Raw genomic sequence first — 21,444 nt, 5'->3', positions numbered from 1 at the left:
GTTGCCTAAACTGCAGACATGGTTGTCAGGGATTGCAATGCATTCCACAGATTTACACATGTTGTAGTCATAGCACACCATTGGTCTTGCCATTTCTGTCCAACTTTATTTATTTAATGAGTTAATTAGTTAATAATTTACACAGATAAAGTAAAAGTAAAGTAATAAAGCTGAACTCACCTAGCTTGGAGACAAGGAAGGAAACTAACCAATTACTGGAGGCTGGAAAAAAAATAGAAAGAGAGAACACTTCTTTGCCCCCTGCACAGAATTCCCACCTGAACCAAATTCCCAACTCATCACTCAATCAACATCCCACTCAGGCACAATCTGGTGTCTGTGTGGCCCTTTCTACACACATGTTTAAAATCCCTCTGCTTTTATAGAACCTCTAATGACTTCTTTTTATGGTTTCTGGCAAATTCACATCTCTTGGTTGTATTACTACCCCCTACTGTATCAGAGGAAGTGCAATGCAAATAACAAAAAAAACTAAATTCTATCTAATCCTGTCAAACACAAAAAAAGACTATAAATATCCCAATATCGAAATCTAACTGTTAAAACACTAACCACCAAATCACACTGTATACTATACCCTTGTTATAAATTAGACTACATAGCTCCCTTTCAGCTGCAAACTTAAGACAGTGTAATAAAACATGCTCTACTAAATGCAGGAATTCTTTCCCACACTCCTGACACAAACCATCAACATGCTTCCCTATTAAATACAGAGATTTATTTAACCCACAGTGCCCAATCCTAATCCTGCTCATTATCACCTCATGCCTTCTACACTTCCCAGTGAATTTACGAGATAACTTCACATTGTTTTTAATCTGATATAAATGTCTTCCTTTCTCATTCATATTCCACTTTTATTGCCATAATACACATAGATTTAATTTCCGTCTTCCCTAATGAAATCTCACTATCTTTAATCAAGTGATTTATAGAACTTTTAGCCAACGAATCTGCTGCTTCATTCCCTACCATACCTTTATGCGCCGGCATCCATAAAAAATCCACCACAATACCCGACTGTTGTATGTTATTCAATAAACGAAAAATTTGAAAAATACAGTCCTGTCTGGATTCAGAAAAACAAGATTGGATAGAGACCAATGCTGATGAGCCCTAATAACTCATGAGCTAGATCAGCTTTCTACTATAGTAATTAACACCTATTGAGGGCAACTACTTTCAGGTGATTGATAGTTCACTGCCACTTCAGTCAGGTCCCTGTGTCAGCTGTGGCTCAGTTCATAGCACCCTCGCCTTTGAATCAGAGGGTTGTGGGTTCATGTCCCACTCCCGGAAACCAAGAACTGTGATTGTACTCGAAAGAGTTGCAATCTGTGACTGTTGATAACTCGAAAGAGTTTCAACCAAGCTATAACGAGGTGTCAGCTGTGGCTCAGTTCATAGCACCCTCGCCTTTGAATCAGAGGGTTGTGGGTTCATGTCCCACTTCCGGAAACCAAGAACTGTGATTGTACTCGAAAGAGTTGCAATCTGTGACTGTTGATAACTCGAAAGAGTTTCAACCAAGCTAAGAGGTGTCAGCTGTGGCTCAGTTCATAGCACCCTCGCCTTTGAATCAGAGGGTTGTGGGTTCATGTCCCACTCCCGGAAACCAAGAACTGTGATTGTACTCGAAAGAGTTGCAATCTGTGACTGTTGATAACTCGAAAGAGTTTCAACCAAGCTATAACGAGGTGTCAGCTGTGGCTCAGTTCATAGCACCCTCGCCTTTGAATCAGAGAGTTGTGGGTTCATGTCCCACTCCCGGAAACCAAGAACTGTGAATGTACTCGAAAGAGTTACAATCTGTGACTGTTGATAACTCGAAAGAGTTTCAACCAAGCTATTGTGCTCGCTTCGGCAGCACATATACTAAAATTGGAACGATACAGAGAAGATTTGCATGGCCCCTGCGCAAGGATGACGCGCAAATTCGTGAAGCGTTCCATATTTCAGACTTTCAAAACATTTCAGCCAAGCTATTCAGCTAACGATGTTTGAAAGTAAGAACCTATCTCTTAATCTAAATTTAAAGTTAAGAAAAGTTTACCAGCAATTCCCACCTGAACCAAATTCCCAACTCCTCTTTCAATCTGTGTCTCACTTACGTGTAGTCTGGTGTTTGCACGCCCCTTTTGCCTTCAGTTTTGTTGTCCTTGATGCATGGTGCCTTCATGAAGGGGTTAAAATATGTAAAACTGAGGTGTTGGCACAATTACCAGTCACTTGCAGCAATGCATAGTACTACAGGCTGAAACACTATTGAATAAGGTGCCAATAATATCATTAACGACTGAGCAATCCATGAGGGGCATGTATAATTCATCTGTAATCAAAATTAGATTAGGTGAGAGATAGCTTTCAGGAAAACTTCATGGTGGGGATTTCCATATTTGTGTTTTATTTTGGCTGATGTTTAATATACCAGAGGACAGTGAAAGTATAGAACCTGAATAATTCTGTGGCAGTCACCCTGCTCAGTATGATCTGCTCTCCATGACAACATAATGGGTAAGGTCAGCTATTGGAACATTTTGAGATCTGCAGTGGAATCAAAAAGGGTTACATTCGGCGGTGACGCTCTTTGGCGTATTCTTTTCTTTGCTGCTGTTATATTCCTTCAGTTCTTCTCCAGAGTTCATTTTAAATGCTGGAGTTGACAGAAAGCTGTTCAGCCTTGTCTGCCTGAGATCCAAGACAAAAATGTGGTACGACCTCATCAGAAAGTTGCTCTATGCTGATGATGCCACTATACATTCCATACCAAGGAACACCTTCAGAACTGAACACACCTGTCTCACACCTCTGTCACACCTGTAAAGAGTTTGGTATGGCCATCAGCACCGGGAAGACAAATGTCATTGTCCAGGATATTACCATACTGCCATCAATCAGCATTGACAATGTGACACTAGAGGTTCTTGGTAGCTTCAGATATCTGGGTTCCATAATCACCAGTAATCTGTCACTTGGTCCTGAAATCAACACACACATTGCAAAAGTTGCAGCTATTGTGTCCAAACTGAATAATAGAGCAGGGAACAACAGCAATCTGACCAAAAATACTAAACTGCGTGTTTACCAAGCGTGCGTCCCCAGTGCACTTCTCTACAATAGTGAGACCTGGATAACACACTCTAGACAGGAAAATGCCTGGACATTTTCTACCTTCGCTGTTTCAGATATATTCTCAGCATCTCTTAGCAGAATAAGGTCACCCACTGGGAGGTCTGGGAGTGTGCATCAGCATAAACTCATTAGCAAGCCAATGATGTCTGCTCTGGATCAGCCACATTCATCAAATGAATGACGGTCATATACCCAAAGACCTTCTGTGTGGTGAACTGGCCACCAGGTCACAACCTGCTGGACACCCTTACCTCTGCTGCGTGCAAGGGAGATATGAAGATAATGGACATCGACAATGATTGGGATTCTAGAGGCTGAGGTTTGTGGGGCATTGGGAGAGGTGAGGAGAAACAAAAAGCTCAGCTGGCCGAGAAGAGGCCCCAAAAGTAAAAAGAGGCCAGCAAATCCTGCACCTTCTAAGCCCACCATCTTCATCTGCAGCAAATGTGGCAAAGACTGCCATGCCAGAGACTCCTGAGCCACATCAAGTGATATTGAATACAAAGTTGACCATCAAGGCTCAAACCATTGTTTTACGAGATGGAAGGCTGCTGAAGAAACACAGTGAGTACATATAAGCACCTTGCTGGATGATTTTCAGGCTTGAATATGCTGGCTGAAATGCTATTTCCTGCTTAACACACTGGGACAAGAGGACAGAGAGAGAAATATCAGAAGATCCATAAGATAAAAGCAAAATACTGCGGATGCTGGAAATCTGAAATAAAAACAAAAATAGCTAGAAAAGCTCAGCAGGTCTGACAGCATTTGTGGAGAGGAAGACAGAGTTAACATTTCGAATCCGTTTGACTCTTCATCAGTCCTTCTGATGAAGAGTGATACAGACTCGAAACGTTAACTCTGTCTTCCCCTCCACAGATGCTGTCAGACCTGCTGAGCTTTTCCAGCTATTTTTGTTTTTATTTCAGAATTTGCATAGTTTTGTGGAAGGCCTCAGAGTAGGAATTGAGTGCTGAGAAGTGGCCTGTTCCTTTGCTAACTTCCCAGCAATCAATTACTTTATCATTCTGCCCACTCAACAATAACAGGGAGGCAAAAACTAGTTGTCCTTCAAACTAGAGCTAGTTCTGTGTTGTGAGATATTTATTATAGAGCCCAGAGCTCATTATGGAGATCAGACAGAATTCTTGGGTGAGAGCACTTTGTTCATAAAGGCTTTAAAGAAATACATATGGTTGGAGAGTAAGGTTGGTGTGCTGAGAGGTCTGTGAGTATGAAGTTTTGATTTCACTGTGAATAGCTTCCTGATAGCACAAGACCAATCTAGGATTCAGTAAGCAAGACAGATGGGAAGTGGATTAGATGTGCAAGCTGCATGAATTCCTGTTAATTAAATGAAATGGGAGCAAGGCAGGCAAGAAGCATTAAGGGAGATATGTTATTGTGATATGTATGTTAATTTTTTTCTTCTTCATTTATGGGATGTGGCCGTTGATGTGCTCACCCATAATTGCCATTGAGAAGGTGGTGTTGAGCTGCCTTCTTGAACCACTGCTGTCCTGTGGTGTAGGTACACCCACAGTCCTGTTAGGGAGGGAGTTCCAGGATCTTGACCCAGTGACAGTGAAGGAATGGCGATATGTTTCCAAGTCAGGATGATGAATGGCCTGGAGGGGAACTTCGAGGTGGTGGTGTTCCCATGTATCTGCTGCCCTTGTCCTTCTAGATGGTAGCAGTCGTGGGTTTGGAAGGTGCTGTCTATGGAGCCTTGGTGAGTTCCTGCAGTGCAGCTTGTAGATGGTACACACTGCTGCTACTGTGTGTCAGTGGTGGAGAGAGTGAACGTTTGTGGATGGGATGCCGAACAAGTGGGCTGCTTTGTTCTGGATAGTGTCAAACTCATTGAGTGTTGTGGGAGCTGCACTAATCCAGGCAAGTGGGGAATATTCCATCACACTCCTGACTTGTGCCCTGTAGATGGCGGGCAAGCTTTGAGGAGTCAGAAAGTGAATTACTCACTGCAGGATTCCTAGTCTCTGATCTGCTCTTGCAGCCACAGTATTTAAATGGCTAGTCCAGTTCAGTTTCTGGTCAATTGTAACCCCCAGGATGTTGAAAGTGGGGGATTCAGCGATGGTAATGCCATTGAATGTCAAGGGGCGATGGTTAGATTCTCTCCTGTTGGAGATGATCATTGCCTGGCACCTGTGTGGCACAAATATAATTTGCCACTTGTCAGCCTAAGCCTGCGTATTGTCCAGGTCTTGCTGCATTTGGACATGGAGTGCTTCAGTATCTGAGGAGTCGTGACTGGTGCTGAATATTGTGCAACCATCAGCGAATATTCCCACTTCTGATCTTATGATGGAAAGAAGGTCATTGATGAACCAGCTGAAGATGTTTGGGTCTAGGACCCTACCCTAAGGAACTATGCAAGATCCTTTGTAATAGTCTGAAAAAGCTACAAGAATAACATTAAAAATTGTGATCAGATTAACAGCCATTTGCAGTGCATTCCAACGTATCAATTTTCTTGATGCTTGCTTGTCCTCAGTTGCCAGACGCTCTGTAATGTGCACAACACATGCACGAAAGAGGAGTTGAGGCTTGTGGCAGATCAGCTATGATCTTATTGAATGGCAAGGCAGGCTTGAGGGGCTGAATGGCCTACTGCTCCTATTTCTTACGTTCTTATGTTCTTAACAGCAATTTCTAACATTTTGCAACTAGAAACATAGGAATCCATTAGATTAGTCGCATGACATGATGTTAAAAGTTATTGAGTATTCAATTCCTATCAATTAGCCTACAACACATCAGAAATGAATTGAGAAATAACTATTCCTTTCAAACATGGTACACCAACTACATGTCATGTATCAAATTGCTTATATTCTGTATCCCAAAAATGTAACTTGCTGAAAGAAATCTATCTGATTTGTAGTTGAATGAATTAATACTATTCTCTTTAGGGACTCTGTTTCACAGATGGGCCACTCCATTACTAAAACAGAACTTCTGCAGATTTGTTTTGAAGTTATCTCTTAGAATCTGCCTGCCACAGATGCATCTGTCCATGACTAGCCATTCTGTGGCTGCAAGAACAGTTAAGAGGCTGGGAATTCTGCAGAGAGCAACTCACCTCCAGATTCTCCAAAGCCTGCCTACCATCTACAAGGCACAAGTCAGGAGTGTGATGGAATATTCTCCATTTGTCTGGTGAGTGCAGCTCCAACAACACTCCTGGCAGCTGGCTTGATTGGCACCCCATCCACCACCTTAAACATTCACTCCCTCCAACACCAATGCACAGTGACAGCAGTGTGTACCATCTATAAGAGCCCTGCAGCAACTCAACAAGGCTCTTCAAAAGCACCTTCCAAACCTGCGATCTGTACCACCTAGAAGGACAAGGGTAGCAAATGCATTGGAACGTCACCACCCGCATGTTCCCCTCCAAGTCGTACACCATCCTGACTTGGAACTATATCGCTGTTCCTTCACTGTCGCTGGGTAAAAATCCTGGAACTCACTTCCAAACAACACTGTGTGTGTTCCTACACCACATGGACTGCAGCGATTCAAGAAGGCAGCACACCACCACCTTCTCAAGGGCAATTAGGGATGGGCAATAAATGCTGGCACAGACAGTGGCACCCACATCCCATGAACAAATAAAAATCTATCGTTATATGGAGGCCATGTTGTCTGAAGCAGCACACCATCAATCTGCAAACCCCTAATATCACAACTTGTCTGCTATTCTTTCTCTTTTCCCTCCATGCTGAATGTCCCAGTAGAGGGTACACCTTTGCCAGCCACAACCAACTACAGTGTCCACATTATCCTCAGAGGGGAGAACTATTAGAAAGCATCAGGGTTGACTGCTCCAACCCACTACCTCATCACGACATCTGTTTGAGATCCACCCTTCTCCTCCAGGTCTGATCTCCTACTCCAACCTGCAGTGTGGTCTTCTTTAATGCCTCATCTATAAAAAGACTTTTTTCCCTTCCTGATATTTAATTTATTTTATTCCTGGGTGGCCAGTTACTCACTAAGGTTGACCACTTCAGCCTTGTGTGCATCAACCATCTTGCAGTTGCTATAGTTCTGGCCCTGCAAGGCAAGCATCTCGACAACTTCCACAATGCACAAAGTATTTCATCCTCAAGTAACTTTCAAATTTATTGGTGTTCGAGGTAAAATAAATTACAAATTACAATTTTTAAGAGCTCATTTTGTTCCCAGTTCACTCTGTTCTAAGCTTGCTCCATTCCCAAGTCTGCTGTGCTTGAAATCTGGGAAGCTTCAATGGCTATCAGTGGTTAACAAAGAAAACCTTTAGCTAGCATTTTTGGAAACCGCATCTAGAAATTGAACTTAACACATTGAATATAATCAATGGCACTATACAAATAAAACTTTAAAAGTTTATACTGAACAAGCTATCTGAGGATGCAGTAGCTATAAATATCTCTAGGGTTAATTTTCAGTGAGTCAGTGCACACCTCACATTGAAGTCTGTAATGTTATCTGCAAAGGCCTCCAAATTATTCTGTTCAGAGGCAGTTTTGGACCTAGGCCAGGGTTTCCAGCCCCACCACAGCTGGGTTCCCCGTGACAGATGCGGCGAGCCATTCAAATCTCCATTCACTTTGGCGGGACTGGAAGATCCAGCCAGCGGGGGGGTTCGTGGGTGTTAATATGGCAATCATCTTGTTAAAACCAATTGCTAGTTAAACAGGTGATGGGCATTAATTATCGCAACTGAATAGAATAAAAAGGTACAGCTAGAACACTTTGTAGCAAAGACCATGTATACGTACAAATCCTGTAAATTCTGAGATGTTTTAAAGTATTATAGATAAAGATTTAGAACACTTTGTGTGGAAGCTACTAGGAAGTTAGTGGCACTGCGGAATTGTCTTGGAAATAAACCAGCTTTAACCAAGAGACCAGCCTGGATTAATTCTTCCACCACAACCTCTTATTGTGAGTAACATGGTCGCAGAGGATGAACTTTAAGCTTTACTGATTGATTGCTGTATATGAAGCTTTCTGTCTCAGTCCTCTGAGGGAAATGAAGTGTACTGTTGCTAACAATTTAAGTTATGGAATGGCAGAAGGACGGTGCAAAATCGCAAGTTTTCCACCAATTTTTTCTGACTCTGAACCCGACCAGCAATGGAAGGCTGCAGTTGAAATGTGGACCCGGGTTACTGCTATACCCTGGAAGAAGCAAGGTATGGCTTTGGCGTAATCATTACCAGCCAAAAGTAAGATAAGGAGTAAAGTATTTTCAGAGTGGAAAATGGATGATTTGGATCATGAAGAGGGATTAAACTGTCTGATAAGTTCTACAAAAAGGATGAATTATTGGGAGCGTATGAAGCTTGGACGATCTTTGATAGGTTTAGGAAATCAGATGATCAGTCCATGGAAGAATATATCATGGATTTTGATAAATGGTACAGGAGACCACAGAAATTTGAACTTGAAATTCCAAAATCGGTATTGGCATTCAAATTACCGGACTGTACTTGCATTTCCCATGTTGATAGTCTTTTAGTACTAACAGGGGTTCAGTTCCGGGGGAAAGAATCTCTCTTAGATCAAATGGCTGCTGCCTTAAAAAGAATTTCTGGGGAAACAGTTGTTCCCTGCCACATTTTTAGCAAATGCGAACAACTATGCTGTAAAACAAAGGATAGAGGATTCAATGGTGACCGAATTTCGTGGTCGACCAAATATTAGACGAAGATTCCGATACAAAGATGAGGTTAATGGCAAGAGGTCTGAAAATGGTCATAACCCTAGCCAATTTGAGATTCAGGACAAAAAGTGTGCCTGGGATGGTGACCGTAGACGTTTAAACCCAAAAAATGCACAGGGAATGGTTAATCGGTGTTTTTGGTGTGGTTCCCAGTACCATTTACGCAATGAACTGCCCACAGCGAAGGAATCCTGTTTTTGAAGTGACCCACGAGACGGATTCATCTGAAACTGAAAATGATGACGGTGACTGCCGTGATGGAATTGTATTGATCAGAGTTTGAATCCGGTGATGAGTATCTTGATGGTAGATCCCTTCAACTGTGCAGTTCTGGACAGTGGTTGCACTTCTACGGTGTGCGGCATAGACTGGCTTGACTGCTATCTGGAGTCTCTCGATGAGGCAGACCAGCGGAAGGTCAAGGAATATGAAAGCTCTATCTGCTTCAGGTTCACAGATGACAATACATTAACATCCTCCAAGCGGGTGGTCCTCCCTTGTAAGATAGCAGGGATCAATCTGTTTATCAGTACTGATGTGGTTTCTAGCGAGGTAGTGCTATTGTTGAGTCGATCTGCGATGAAGAAGGCTCAGATGTCGCTAGATATAAAGAATGATAAAGCAATAATGTTTGGGAAAAATGTGAATCTACATTTTACTCAGTCAGGGCTTTACTGCTTGCCACTAAGGAAGCCAGAGATTTCTCATCAAAAAGTTCATGAAGTTTTGTTAACTGCTGAGAATGAAAATTTTGTGGACAAAAAAAAGATCATTTGGAAATTACATAGACAGTTTGCACATCCAACGCCACAGAAACTGAAGACTCTGCTTCGAGATGCGGGAGTGGTGGATAAAGGAAAATGATGATCTTATTGAACAAAGTGTGAAATTTGCCTTCAATATTGCAAGACACCACCACGACCTGTTGTGAGCTTGCCACTAGCCAGGGAGTTTAACGATGCAGTGGCAATGGACTTGAAAGTTTGGGACAAGGATAGGGGATTTTTTTACTACATTTCATAGAGATGGCAACCAGATTTAGTCTATCCACTGTGATACATAGTAAAAACAAAAGGACCATTGTCGATAAGGTCATGGAGAAATGGGTAGGAACAGGATTAGGAACACCAACGAAGTTCCTCACAGATAATGGTGGGGAATTTGCCAATGAGGAATTTTGAGATATGTTTGAAAATTTAAACATCATAGTTATGCACACTGCAGCTGAGAGTCCGTTTAGTAATGGTCTTTGTGAAAGAAACAATGCAATAATAGATGACATGTTACATAAAATATTAGCTGATCAACCAGGTTGTAAACTGCAAACGGCGCTAGCGTGGGCGGTGCATGCAAAGAACTCTCTGCAAATGGTTGGGGGGTACAGTCCATATCAGTTGGTGTATGGAAGAAATCCAAAGTTACCTTCAGTGTTGTCAGATGCTCCCCCTGCTCTAGAAGGGACTAGCATTAGCTCCACTTTTTGTGCTCATCTGAACACTTTGCATGCGGGCAGAAAAGCTTTCATTAAAGCTGAGGTTTCGGAGAAAATTCGGCGGGCCCTACGGCAACGCATAAGACCATCAGGAATACAGTTTAGACAAGGAGACATGGTATATTATGAAAGGGAAGGCCAGAAAGAGTGGAAAGGACCTAGCAAGCTTATAGGGAATGATGGGAAAGTAATAATTGTGCAACACGGTAATCAAACTGTTAGGGTAAATTCTTCACGGTTAATTGGTAATGGCTATACCTTTACAGGTTCTGAACAGGACATAGAATGCGAGGAGGCACCAAGCACTTCACATACACACACACTGGGTAGTTATGAGGAGCAGACGACGGCAGACACAGGGTTGACTGACTATGAACAAAGTAATACTGAGGTACAGGCCAACGCTATTCGTCCAAAAGGGCAATTACCCAAAGTAGGAACAAAGGTAACATACATGTCAGAATGGACCAGTGTGTGCAGGGATGCCACCATCATAGGGAGAGCAGGAAAGGCCACTGGTAAATACAAACATTAGCTAAATGTGCAGGATGAAGAACAGGACACAAGACCTATCAATTGGCAAACCGACGTAAAGATGTGGAAACCCAGAAAGCACAGTATGAGTTCTGACAGTGGACCAGAAGGTGGTCATGACCCTAGAAAAAGATCATGGACTTGCAAACGGAGTTCTGTTCGCATGGGACTTTGATCATATAGTAGCATTCCAGAAAGGGAGAGGAATGTGAGTAGAGGCTGTAGTTTAACAAGGAGGGCTAGAGAGCAAGCTAGCAATCTCAATAGAAATAGAAGTCCTTTTGACAGAGAGATTCTAGTAGCTGCTAATAAATTGGAAAGTAAGCTGATAAAGGAAAGAGTTAGAAAGTTGGAAGGAATCTGGGGTATATTCTGAAATACCTGACAAGAGGACAGCCAGCTTTATCTCACAGATGGACCTGTACAGAAAAGGTACTCCCAGGCGGCACATATAAAGCCAAAGCGAGATTAGTAGCCCAAGGCTTTGAAGAGAAACTAGGAGATCAGGATGTCAGAGTGGACTCGCTTACTGTGGGGAAAGTAAGTTTGAAGATTTTTTTAGCTATTTTGACATCCTATTCCTGGGAGTGCAAATCAATTGATATAAAGGCTGCGTTTTTACAGGGGGAGAAGTTTCAAAGGGAAGTTTTTTTGAAACCACTCAAAGAAGCCGGGGATGTAGAAGGAAAGCTATGGAGTTTGGGAGGGTGTGAAAGAGGAGGAGGCATTGCATTATTAGTTAAGGAGTCAGTTACTGCAGTAAGGAGAGATGATATCTTGGAGGGGGCATCGAATGAAGCTTTGTGGGCTTAGGAATAAAGAAAGGGCAGCCACATTGTTAGGTGTTTATTAAAGACCCCCAGATAGTCAGTGGGAAATTGAGGAGCAAATATGTGCACAATTTGCAGTGATGTGTAAAAACAATAACAATAGGGTAATTATATTTGGTGATTTCAACTTTCCCAACATTAATTGGGATAGACATAGTGTTAAGGGCTTGGATGGAGTGGATTTCTTGAAATGAGTACAGGAGAACTTTTTAGGTCAATATGTAGAGGGTCCAACAAGGGACGGTGCAGGGCTGGACCTAATTCTGGGGAATGAAGCCGGACAGGTGGCTGAGGTGGTGGTGGGGGAGCATTTTTATGATAGCAACCACAACATGGTACAATTTAAGCTTGTTTTGGACAAAGAAATAGACATGTTGCAAAAAATGTTTTGGATTGGGGGAGAGTGGATTTTAGTAAAATAAGGCAGGATCTGGCCGAGGTGGACTGGGAACAGCTCGTTGTGGGGAAATCTACAGAAGAGCAGTGGGGGGTGTTCAAAAAGGAAATGGGGAGGGTACAGGCTCAACATGTCCCTCTAGGTTGATAGGAAGGAGTAACAAGCCCTGAGAACCATGGATGACTAGAGATATTCAGGATATGATGAGAAGGAAAAGAGAGGCTTTTAGCAGGTACAAGGAAAGCAAATCAGCGGAGGCGTTAGTGGAGTACAGAAAGTGCAGGGTGGAGCTTAAGAAAGCAATTAGGAGAGCAAAGAGGGGATATGAGAAAGCTCTGGCTGGTAAAAGGAGGGAAAATCCCAAGATATCAATGGGAAGAGGATAACTAAGGAAAGAGTAGGGCCCATTAGGGACCAAGGGGGCAACCTATGAGTGGAGCCACAGGACATCGGTACAATGTTGAATGAATACGTCACATCCGTCTTCACCCAAGAGAATGAGGATGAAGGTATGGAACTCGGAGAGAGACTGCGAGGTTCTTGAGCAAATTAATATAGGGAGTGACAAGGTATTGGAGGTGTTGGCAGGCTTAAAAGTAGACAAATCTCCAGGTCCGGATGATTTGTGTCCCAGATTGCTGAGGGAGGCAAGGGAGGAGATCGCAGAGGCTCTGACCCAAATTTTTAATTCCTCTCTGGCCACAGAGGAGGTGCCAGAGGACGGAGAACAGCTAATGTGGTTCTGCTATTTAAGAAGGGTTGTAGAGATAAGCCAGGGAACTACAGGCCAGTGAGTCTCACGTCAATGGTAGGGAAACTATTGGAGAAAGTTCTGAAGGAGGGAATCTATCTCCACTTAAAGAAGCAAGGTTTGATCAGGGATAGTCAGCATGGCTTTATTAGAGGGATGCCATGCCTAACAAATTTGATTGAATTTTTTGAGGAGGTGACCAGGTGTGTAGATGAGGTTAGTGCAGTTGATGTAGTTTATATGGATTTCAGCAAAGCCTTTGACAAGGTCCCACATGGGAGACTTATAAAGAAGGCAAATGCACATGGGATACAGGGTAATTTGATAAGGTGGATTCAAAATTGGCTTAGTTGTAGGAGACAGAGGGTGATGACAGAAGGATGCTTTAATGACTGGAAGTCTGTGTTCAGTGGCATACCACAGGGATCTGTGCTGGGTCCCCTATTATTTGTCATTTATATAAATTACATAGATGGCTATGTGGGGGGTAGGATTAGTAAGTTTGCGGATGGCACAATGATTGGCCGGGTGGTTACCAGTGAGGTTGAGTGTCTTGGGCTACAGGAAGATATAGACAGGATGGTCAAAAGGGCAGATAAGTAGCAGATGGTGAAAAAGGCATATGGGACACTTGCCTTTATCAATCGAGGCATAGATTACAAAAGTAGGGAGGTCATGTTGGAGTTATATAGAACCTTAGAGAGGCCACAGCTGGAGTACTGTGGAGTAATGTTCTGGTCGCCACATTATAGGAAGGATGTGATTGCACTGGAGGGGGTGCAAAGGAGATTCAGCAGGATGTTGCCTGGGATGAAATTATGAAGCGGGGTTGGATAGACTTGGGTTGTTTTCGTTGGAGCAGAGAAGACTGAGGGGTGCCCTGATCGAGGTGTACAAGATTATAAGGGGCATGGACAGGGTGGATAGGGAGCAGCTGTTCCCCTTAGTTGAAGGATCAGTCACGAGGGGACACAAGTTCAAGGTGAGGAGCAGGAGGTTTAGGGGGGATGTGAGGAAAAACTTTTTTACCCAGAGAGTGGTGACAGTCTGGAATGCGCTGCCTGGGAGGGTGGTGGAGGTGGGTTGCCTCACATCCTTTAAAAAGTACCTGGATGAGCACTTGGCACGTCATAACATTCAAGGCTGTGGGCCAAGTGCTGGTAAATGGGATTAGGTAGGTAGGTCAGGTGTTTCTCACGTGTCGGTGCAGACTCGATGGGCCGAAGGGCCTCTTCTGAACTGTGTGATTCTGTGAGATTGAATAAGTGTGCTTATGGTTTGAATGATGCATCAAGGGTATGGTATTTTTCCATGAAGTCTGTCTTGTTGAAAACAGGTTGCATTCAGTTAAAGGCAGATCCCGCAATGTTCTACTGGTATCATAAGGAGAAACTAGCTGGAACCTTTATCATGCTTGTTGATGATTTCCTGTCGGGAGGCTCTGTAGAATTTGAACAATGGGTAATCAAGAAGATAAAGAAGGAATTCCAGGTCGGAAGTCAGGCTTCTGGGGCCTTTAAATACATAGGTTTAAACATTAAGCAGAGCAAGTTAGGAATGGCATTGAATCATCAATCTTATCTAGAAAATGTTAATTTTATCCCAATAACTCCTGGTAAATCCTCACAAAAAGAGCATCCTGCTACGAAGGAAGAAATGGAACAGTTGATGTTTGATTGGGCAGTTGAACTGGTTGTGCACTCAGACTAGGCCTGATGCTAGTTATGATGTGTTGGAGCTGAGTACCATGATGAAACATGCTATAGTTGAGCAAGTTCTGAGAGCAAATAAAACACTTAAAAAAACTAAATTCTGAGAGATGTGTGCTCAAGTTTCCAGCCTTGGGTGATCCAGAAGATATGAGGTTGGTCATTTTTAGCGTTGCTTCACATGCCAACCTTCCAGATGGGTACTTTAGCACAGCAGGGTTCATCATATTCTTGGTGGGAAAGAACGATAAATGTTGCCCACTGGCTTGGGAGGCCAAGAAAATAAAAAGGGTAGTGAAAAGCACCTTAGCTGCTGAAACGTTAGCCTTAGTAGAAGCATTAGATATGGGGGTTTACTTATCCAATATATTGACAGAAATATTATATAAGGGGCAATGTGGGAAAAGTTTGCCCATAGAATGTTATGTAGATAAACGGTCTCTTTGGAACAACATTCATTCCATGAAAAGTGACACGGAGAAAAGGCTACAAATAGACCTAGCCAGCATAAAGGAGATGTTAGAGAGAAAAGAGATCTCTAAGATAAAATGGGTGGACACAAGTCACCAACTATCAGACTGTTTTACAAAAAGAAGTGCCTGCTCTAAGAAATTGTTAAATGTGTTGGAAGAGGGCTGTCTTACAATGATGCAATGAAAAATTGTGTTTGTTTTATAATTGTGTATATATGTGTGGTAAAGGAAATTCGGGAATTATTGACGTGGAAATACGTGGCATTATTTCCTTCTGTTTGTTTAAAAAAAAGTGTTCAAGTTTTTTTAGTTTGGGGAATCTGTTAATATGGCGATCATCTTGTTAAAACCAATTGCTAGTTAAACAGGTGATGGGTATTAGTTATCCCAACTGAATAGAACAAAAAGGTACAGTTGGAACGCTTTGTGTGGAAGTTAGTAGCACTGAGGAGTTGTCTTGGAAATAAACCAGCTTTAACCAAACCTGAATTAATTCTTCCACCACAACCTCTTATTGTGAGTAACAGTGGGGGCCGGAAAACCCTGCCACTTATTTTCTTACTGGTGGGATTGTTACTGCCAGCACATTTTGACCTTGTATTGGCCAGGAAATGGTAACATTTCCAATTTGGCTAGATCCCTTTTGGTTCTGGACATTGTGGTGCAATCCATACTGGTTGACCTGCGCAGCAGTTTCATTTCGGTGAACAATTTAATGATAATTAGACCGATGTGTCCTCATCCTAAATGGAAAATCGCCTGCACATGTATAAAGCAAATTAGAGGTCAGTGATATTCCAGCTTTTTCAAGAAGCTATTTCTGAACTGATGGAATCTGGAGTGATGCTGCATAAATTCTGAAAATGGGCAAAGCTTTGACTAACTAAATTAATTGGAGGTAGCAGAAAAGCATGAAAGAAAGGAGGTCAGCAGAATTCTCTTGCACCTGTTATCAGCTTTATAGCCACATTTATGGATAGGAATTTAAGTAGAGGATTAGGCCATTAGCCCCTTGAGCTCAACCATTCGATGAGATTATAGCTGATCTGTGACCTAACTCCATAAACACACCTTTTGCCCTTATCCCTTCACATCTTTAGATAACAAAAATCTATTAATCTCAGTTTTAAAGTTAACAATTGATCTAGCGTCAGTTGCCATTTGCAGAAAAGCTTTCCAAACTTCACCACTTTTTGCATGTAGAAGGATTCCCTAATTTCACTCCTGAAAGATCTGGCTCTAATTTTAATACACTGCCCCTTAGACCTAGTATCCCCAGCCAGTGGAAATTGTTTATCTCTATCTTGAACACTTTGATCAAATCACTCCTCAACCTTCTCAATTCCACGAAATACAACTTTAGTTTGTATAATCTTTCAGCATAATTTAACCCTTGAAGTCCAGGTATATTCTGATAAATCCATGCTGCACTCCCTTCAAGAATAATACATCCTTCCTAAGAAGTGGTGTCCAGAACTACTCAAAGTACTCCATCTGTTGTCTAACCAGAGCTTTGTATTGTTGATTTCTACTCCTCGAGACATAAAGGCTGGTATTCCACTAGCCCTTTTGATGATAACCTGTACCTGTTTATGACATTTTAATGATCGATGCACCTGGGCCTCCATGTTTCTTTGGACCTTTAAACATTTAGAAAGTATCCCATTCTATCTTTCTTCCTCATACTTGCCTGCATTGAAATCCATTTGGCACAGTTTTGCCTATTCACTTAATCAATCAATATCTTTTTTTTAATGCTATACTTCCATGTATGCTGCTTTCAATGCTATATCTTTGTGTTATCTGCAACTTTGGATATTGTCATCTAAGTCATTAATAAATATGGTGAATGGTTGAGGCCCCAACACAGATTCTTGTGGGAAACAATAGTCACAATCTAACAATTAGAGTACCTGCTCATTATCCCTACTGTCTCTTGCCACTCATCTTCCTAATCAGGTAAATAATTTATCTTAAATTCCAGGAGCTTCAACTTTAGTTAGCAGTCTCTAATGCCTTTAACAAATGCCTTCTGGAAGTCCACATATATAGTCATTCTTCCATCCACCACTATAGTCACCTCTTCAAAAAAAATTCAATCAGGATCAATATTCCCTTTAAGCTGCATGAGTGCACAGCCATGCAGCAGCCCAGAACTTACTGTGCAGGGTCAAACAGGCTGTGGACAAGAAGTGATTCCTTTAAGATGCGTGGAAGTGCAGCCGTGCAGCAATCTTGGAGGGACCAAACAGTGCAACAGACTGCACACAGCAAAAGAAAATTACCACGAACTGCAGATCTTTCCAGGCTACAACAACAACAACTTAAATTTATATGACACTTTAATGTTATAGAATGTCCCAAGGTGCTTCACAGGAGCATGTTAAAATAAAATATGACACTAAGCCTGAGATGTTAGATCGGATGATGAAAAACTTGGTCAAAGAGATAGGTTTTAAGGAGTGACTTAAAGCAGTTAGAGAGGCAGAGAGGTGTGGGGAGGATAGTCCAGAGTTTATAGGGCCCAGGAAACTGAAGGAGTGGCTACCAATGGTGGAGTGATTAAAATCGTACATGTTCAAGAGACCAGAACTAGAGGAGTGCAGAGTTTTCCGAGGGATGTGGGGTGGAGAAGATGAAGAGGTAGGGAGGGGTAAGACCACGGAGGAATTTGAAAACAAAGTTCAGAATATTAAAATCAAGACATTGTTTCACTGGGAACCAGTGTAATTCAGGCAGCACCGGGGTAAATGGGACTTACTGTGAATTAAGGCACAGGCAGCAGAGTTTTGGATGACTTCAAGTTTGCGGAAGGTAAAATGTGGGAGACCAGCTAGGAATGGTCATGTCTTGAGGTAATGAAGGCATGAATGGGAATTTCATCAGCAGATGAGCTGAAACAGGGGAGTTCTGATTGAAGGTCACGGAAGTGAAACGTTAATTCTGTTTCTCAATCCACACATGCTGCCTGACCTGCTGAGTACTTCCAGGATATTCTGTTGTCAGTAAATTAGACTGTTGGTACCCCAAAACAGTCCTTCACATGACTAGATACATCAGATTGTTTTAATGGTGCATTCCAATGGCAATGATATATGGCGTATGTCTGCTGCAATCTATGTTTGTGCTTCTTCTATTTGCTCCCCCAGTGAGAAGTGAAGTGACCAGATGCTGAGAGTCCACCTTTGTTTGTTGGGTTGAATGATGCCCTCAACAATTTAATATTTAATGTTCTTGCTCCCTTTCCACCACCATCACCCCCCAACCCCAACCCCATGCCAGTAATAACTGTATTTGCTTTGCAAATAATCATAACACATTGTAAAGTCCTGCTGAAATGTAAAGATATTTGGAGGGCAGGAAATTGCTCCTCCTTCCTGCTCAATTGCTGCCAACATATTACAATAACAATTTCTAGTATATTGCTGTTGTTTTTAATTTTCATCAAAAGTGATGTTAAATTTTGTTTATGAGCACTGAATATGCTTTTCTCAAAGTTTTGCAAACAACAATTCTGGTCCCGGGGAGGGGAAGGACTAGGGGGGTGGGGGGTTGGTGGGGAGTCCGGAGGGGGGACAAAGTTCCAAAGGGGGGAAGGAGTTCCAAGGGAGGAAAGAGACCAGAGGGGATGATGTCCATGTGAACGTGCAAGGGAGGGCTCTGATGAGTTTGTCACTGCCTCCTGGTGAGTGAATTGAGGGTGGGCTGGTTACGATGGAATGGTGAAAATGACCAAGGAGAGAATGAGGCGCTAGGGTGGGAGGGTTAGGGTGCGATGATATTGGTAGAAGGGACAGCGAGAGTGGTTGGTGGGGACTCGGAGGCAGACACAGATCCTGGAGGTGGGAAGGAGGAGGTTGGGGAGGTTAATGTGGATGGGGGTGGGATTTTTGAGAAGGAAGGGAACGTGCACGTTCACCTGGACATCTCCGAAAGAAAAGGGTTGTGGCTGGTAGGTCATGGAGGGGGGTGTGGAAGGTGGCACCGTAGGGCCGATAGTAATGGGGGAAAGGAAATGTGTGACTGGGAGAGGTGAACGTTAGACGCACCAAGCTTGCCAAATCAAAAGTGAAACGAGAGTCGTGGTGGGCGAGATCAGGGGTTTCGGCACCAGTACTAGGGAAAGAGGGAGCTATTCCGTTCGGAAGGGCTCCACTTGAATCATGCTGGGACCAGTGTCCTGGCGAATTGCATAACCAGGGTTATAAATAGGGCTTTAAACTAAATAGTGGGGGGCGGGGGGGGAGGGTTTAGTTGCATGGAAATATAAAAAATCAAAGTTTAAGGAGAGGGTAAGAGTGCAGGTTAGTGACAAGGCTGATTGTTACCAAAAAATGAAAGGAAGGGACAGAATGTGTGAATGCCATATTGCACCAAAGAATCATATAAGAGAAGGGAAAATTGACAATAGGGCAAACTTAAAGGCTTTGTATCTGAATGTGTGTAGCATTCAGAATAAAACTAATAAGTTAACAGCGCAAATAGAGATAAATAGATATGATTTGGTGGCGATTACTGAGATGTGGTTACAGGGAGAACAGGTTTCAGAGTTGAATATCCAAGGGTACTCAGCGTTTCGGAAGGATAGGCAGAAAGGAAAAGGAGGCGGTGTAGCTTTGCTAGTAAAGGAAAAGATCAGTGCTATAGTGAGGAATGATAAAGGCACTGGAGAGGAAGACGTAGAGTCAGTCTGGGTAGAAACAAGAAATAGCAAGGGAAAGAAGTCCCTGGTGGGAGTAATCTACAGGTCCCCAAACAGTAGTTCAACAGTAGGGCACAGTATAAACCAGGAAATACTGGGAGTATGTAAGAAAGGCATGGCAATAATCATGGGTGATTTTAATATGCACTTAGACTGCACTAATCAAATTGGCAAGGGTAGCCTTGAGGGACAGTTCATAGAGTGTATTAGAGATTGTTTCTTGGAACAATATGTTGTGGAACCAACCAGGGAGCAAGCTATTCTGGATTTGGTTTTGTGTAATGAGATGGCATTAATTAATGATCTCATAGTAAAGGATCCTCTAGGGAAGAGTGATGATGGCATGGTAGAATTTCAAGTTCAGTTTGAGAGCAAGAAACTTGACTCCCACACTAGTGTTCTGGAGTTAAACAAAGGTAACTACATAGGCATGAGGGCAGATTTGGCCTTAGTGGACTGGGTAGGAAGACTACAAGGTAGGACAGTTGATGAGCAGTGGCAGATATTTAAGGAGATATTCAATTCCTCCCAAGGAAAATATATTTCAAAGAGGAAGAAAGATGGTAAGAGGGGGAAAAAGCATCCATGGCTAAGCAAGGAAGTTAAAGATAACATAAAGGCAAAAACTAAGGCATACCAAATTGTAAAGGTCAGTGGCAAGCTGGGAGATTGGGAAACGTTTAAAGATCAACAATGGGTTACTAGAAAAATAATAAAAAGAGCAAAGGTAAAGAAAAAAAACTAGTGCAAAATGTAAAAACTGATAGCAAAAGCTTCTACAAGTACATAAAAGGAAAGAGAGTAGCTAAAGTGAATGTTGGTGCCTTGGAAGATGAGACTGGGGAGTTAATAGTGAGGAACGCAGAAATGGCAGAGATGCTTAATCAATATTTTGCCTCAGTTTTCATGGTAGAGGACACCATTACCACCCCAATAATAGCAAGCAGTGCAGAGGGTATAGAGGAGGAACTTGGAACAATCACCATCACTAGAGAAAAAGTACTGAGCAAACTATTGGGATTAAAGAGTGACAAGTCCCCAGGACCTGATGGCTTACATCAGGGTCTTAAAGGAAGTGGCAGCGGAGATAGGGGATGCATTGGCTATAATAGTCCAAAATTCCCTGGATTCTGGAAAGGTTGCAGTGGATTGGAAAAATGCTAATATTACGCTCTCATTCAAAAAGGGGGGGAGGCAGAAAGTAGGAAACTATAGACCAGTCAGTTTAACGTCTGTCATTGGGAAATTGTTGGAATCCATTATTAAGGAAGTAGGCATTTGGAAAGTCAAAATGCAATCCATCAGAGTCAGCATGGTTTTATGAAGAGTAAAATCGTGTTTGACTAATTTGCTAGAGTTCTTTGAAGATGTGACGAGCAACATGGTTAATGGGGATCCTGTAGATGTTGTATATCTGGACTTCCAGAAGGCCTTTGATAAGGTGCCGCACAAAAGATTAATAACAAGATAAGATCACACGGAGTTAGGGGTAATATATTAGCTTGGATAGAGGATTGGCTAACCAACAGAAGACAGAGAGTCAGGATAAATGGGTCCTTTTCTGGATGGCAAGCTATAACTAGTGGGGTGCCACAGGGTTCGGTCCTTGAGCCCCAACTATTTACAATCTATATTAATGACTTGGATTCAGGAATAGAAGGTA

General features: G+C 42.4%; 1 protein-coding gene and 1 non-coding gene across 2 annotated transcripts in view; both read left to right on the top strand.

Annotated features, from left to right (window-relative positions):
• adgrb2 (adhesion G protein-coupled receptor B2) overlaps positions 1-21,444 on the top strand; it is a 1,091,625-nt gene that overhangs the window by 764,999 nt on the left and 305,182 nt on the right. The window lies entirely within an intron of this gene.
• Positions 1,876-1,982, top strand: LOC144696235 (U6 spliceosomal RNA). The gene has a single exon (XR_013580140.1). It is a non-coding gene; the product is annotated as a U6 spliceosomal RNA (small nuclear RNA).

This window comes from Cetorhinus maximus, chromosome 21 (assembly GCF_964194155.1).
Source record: "Cetorhinus maximus chromosome 21, sCetMax3.hap1.1, whole genome shotgun sequence".
NCBI lineage: Eukaryota > Metazoa > Chordata > Chondrichthyes > Lamniformes > Cetorhinidae > Cetorhinus > Cetorhinus maximus.
This window is presented reverse-complemented; position numbering and strand designations above follow the sequence as displayed.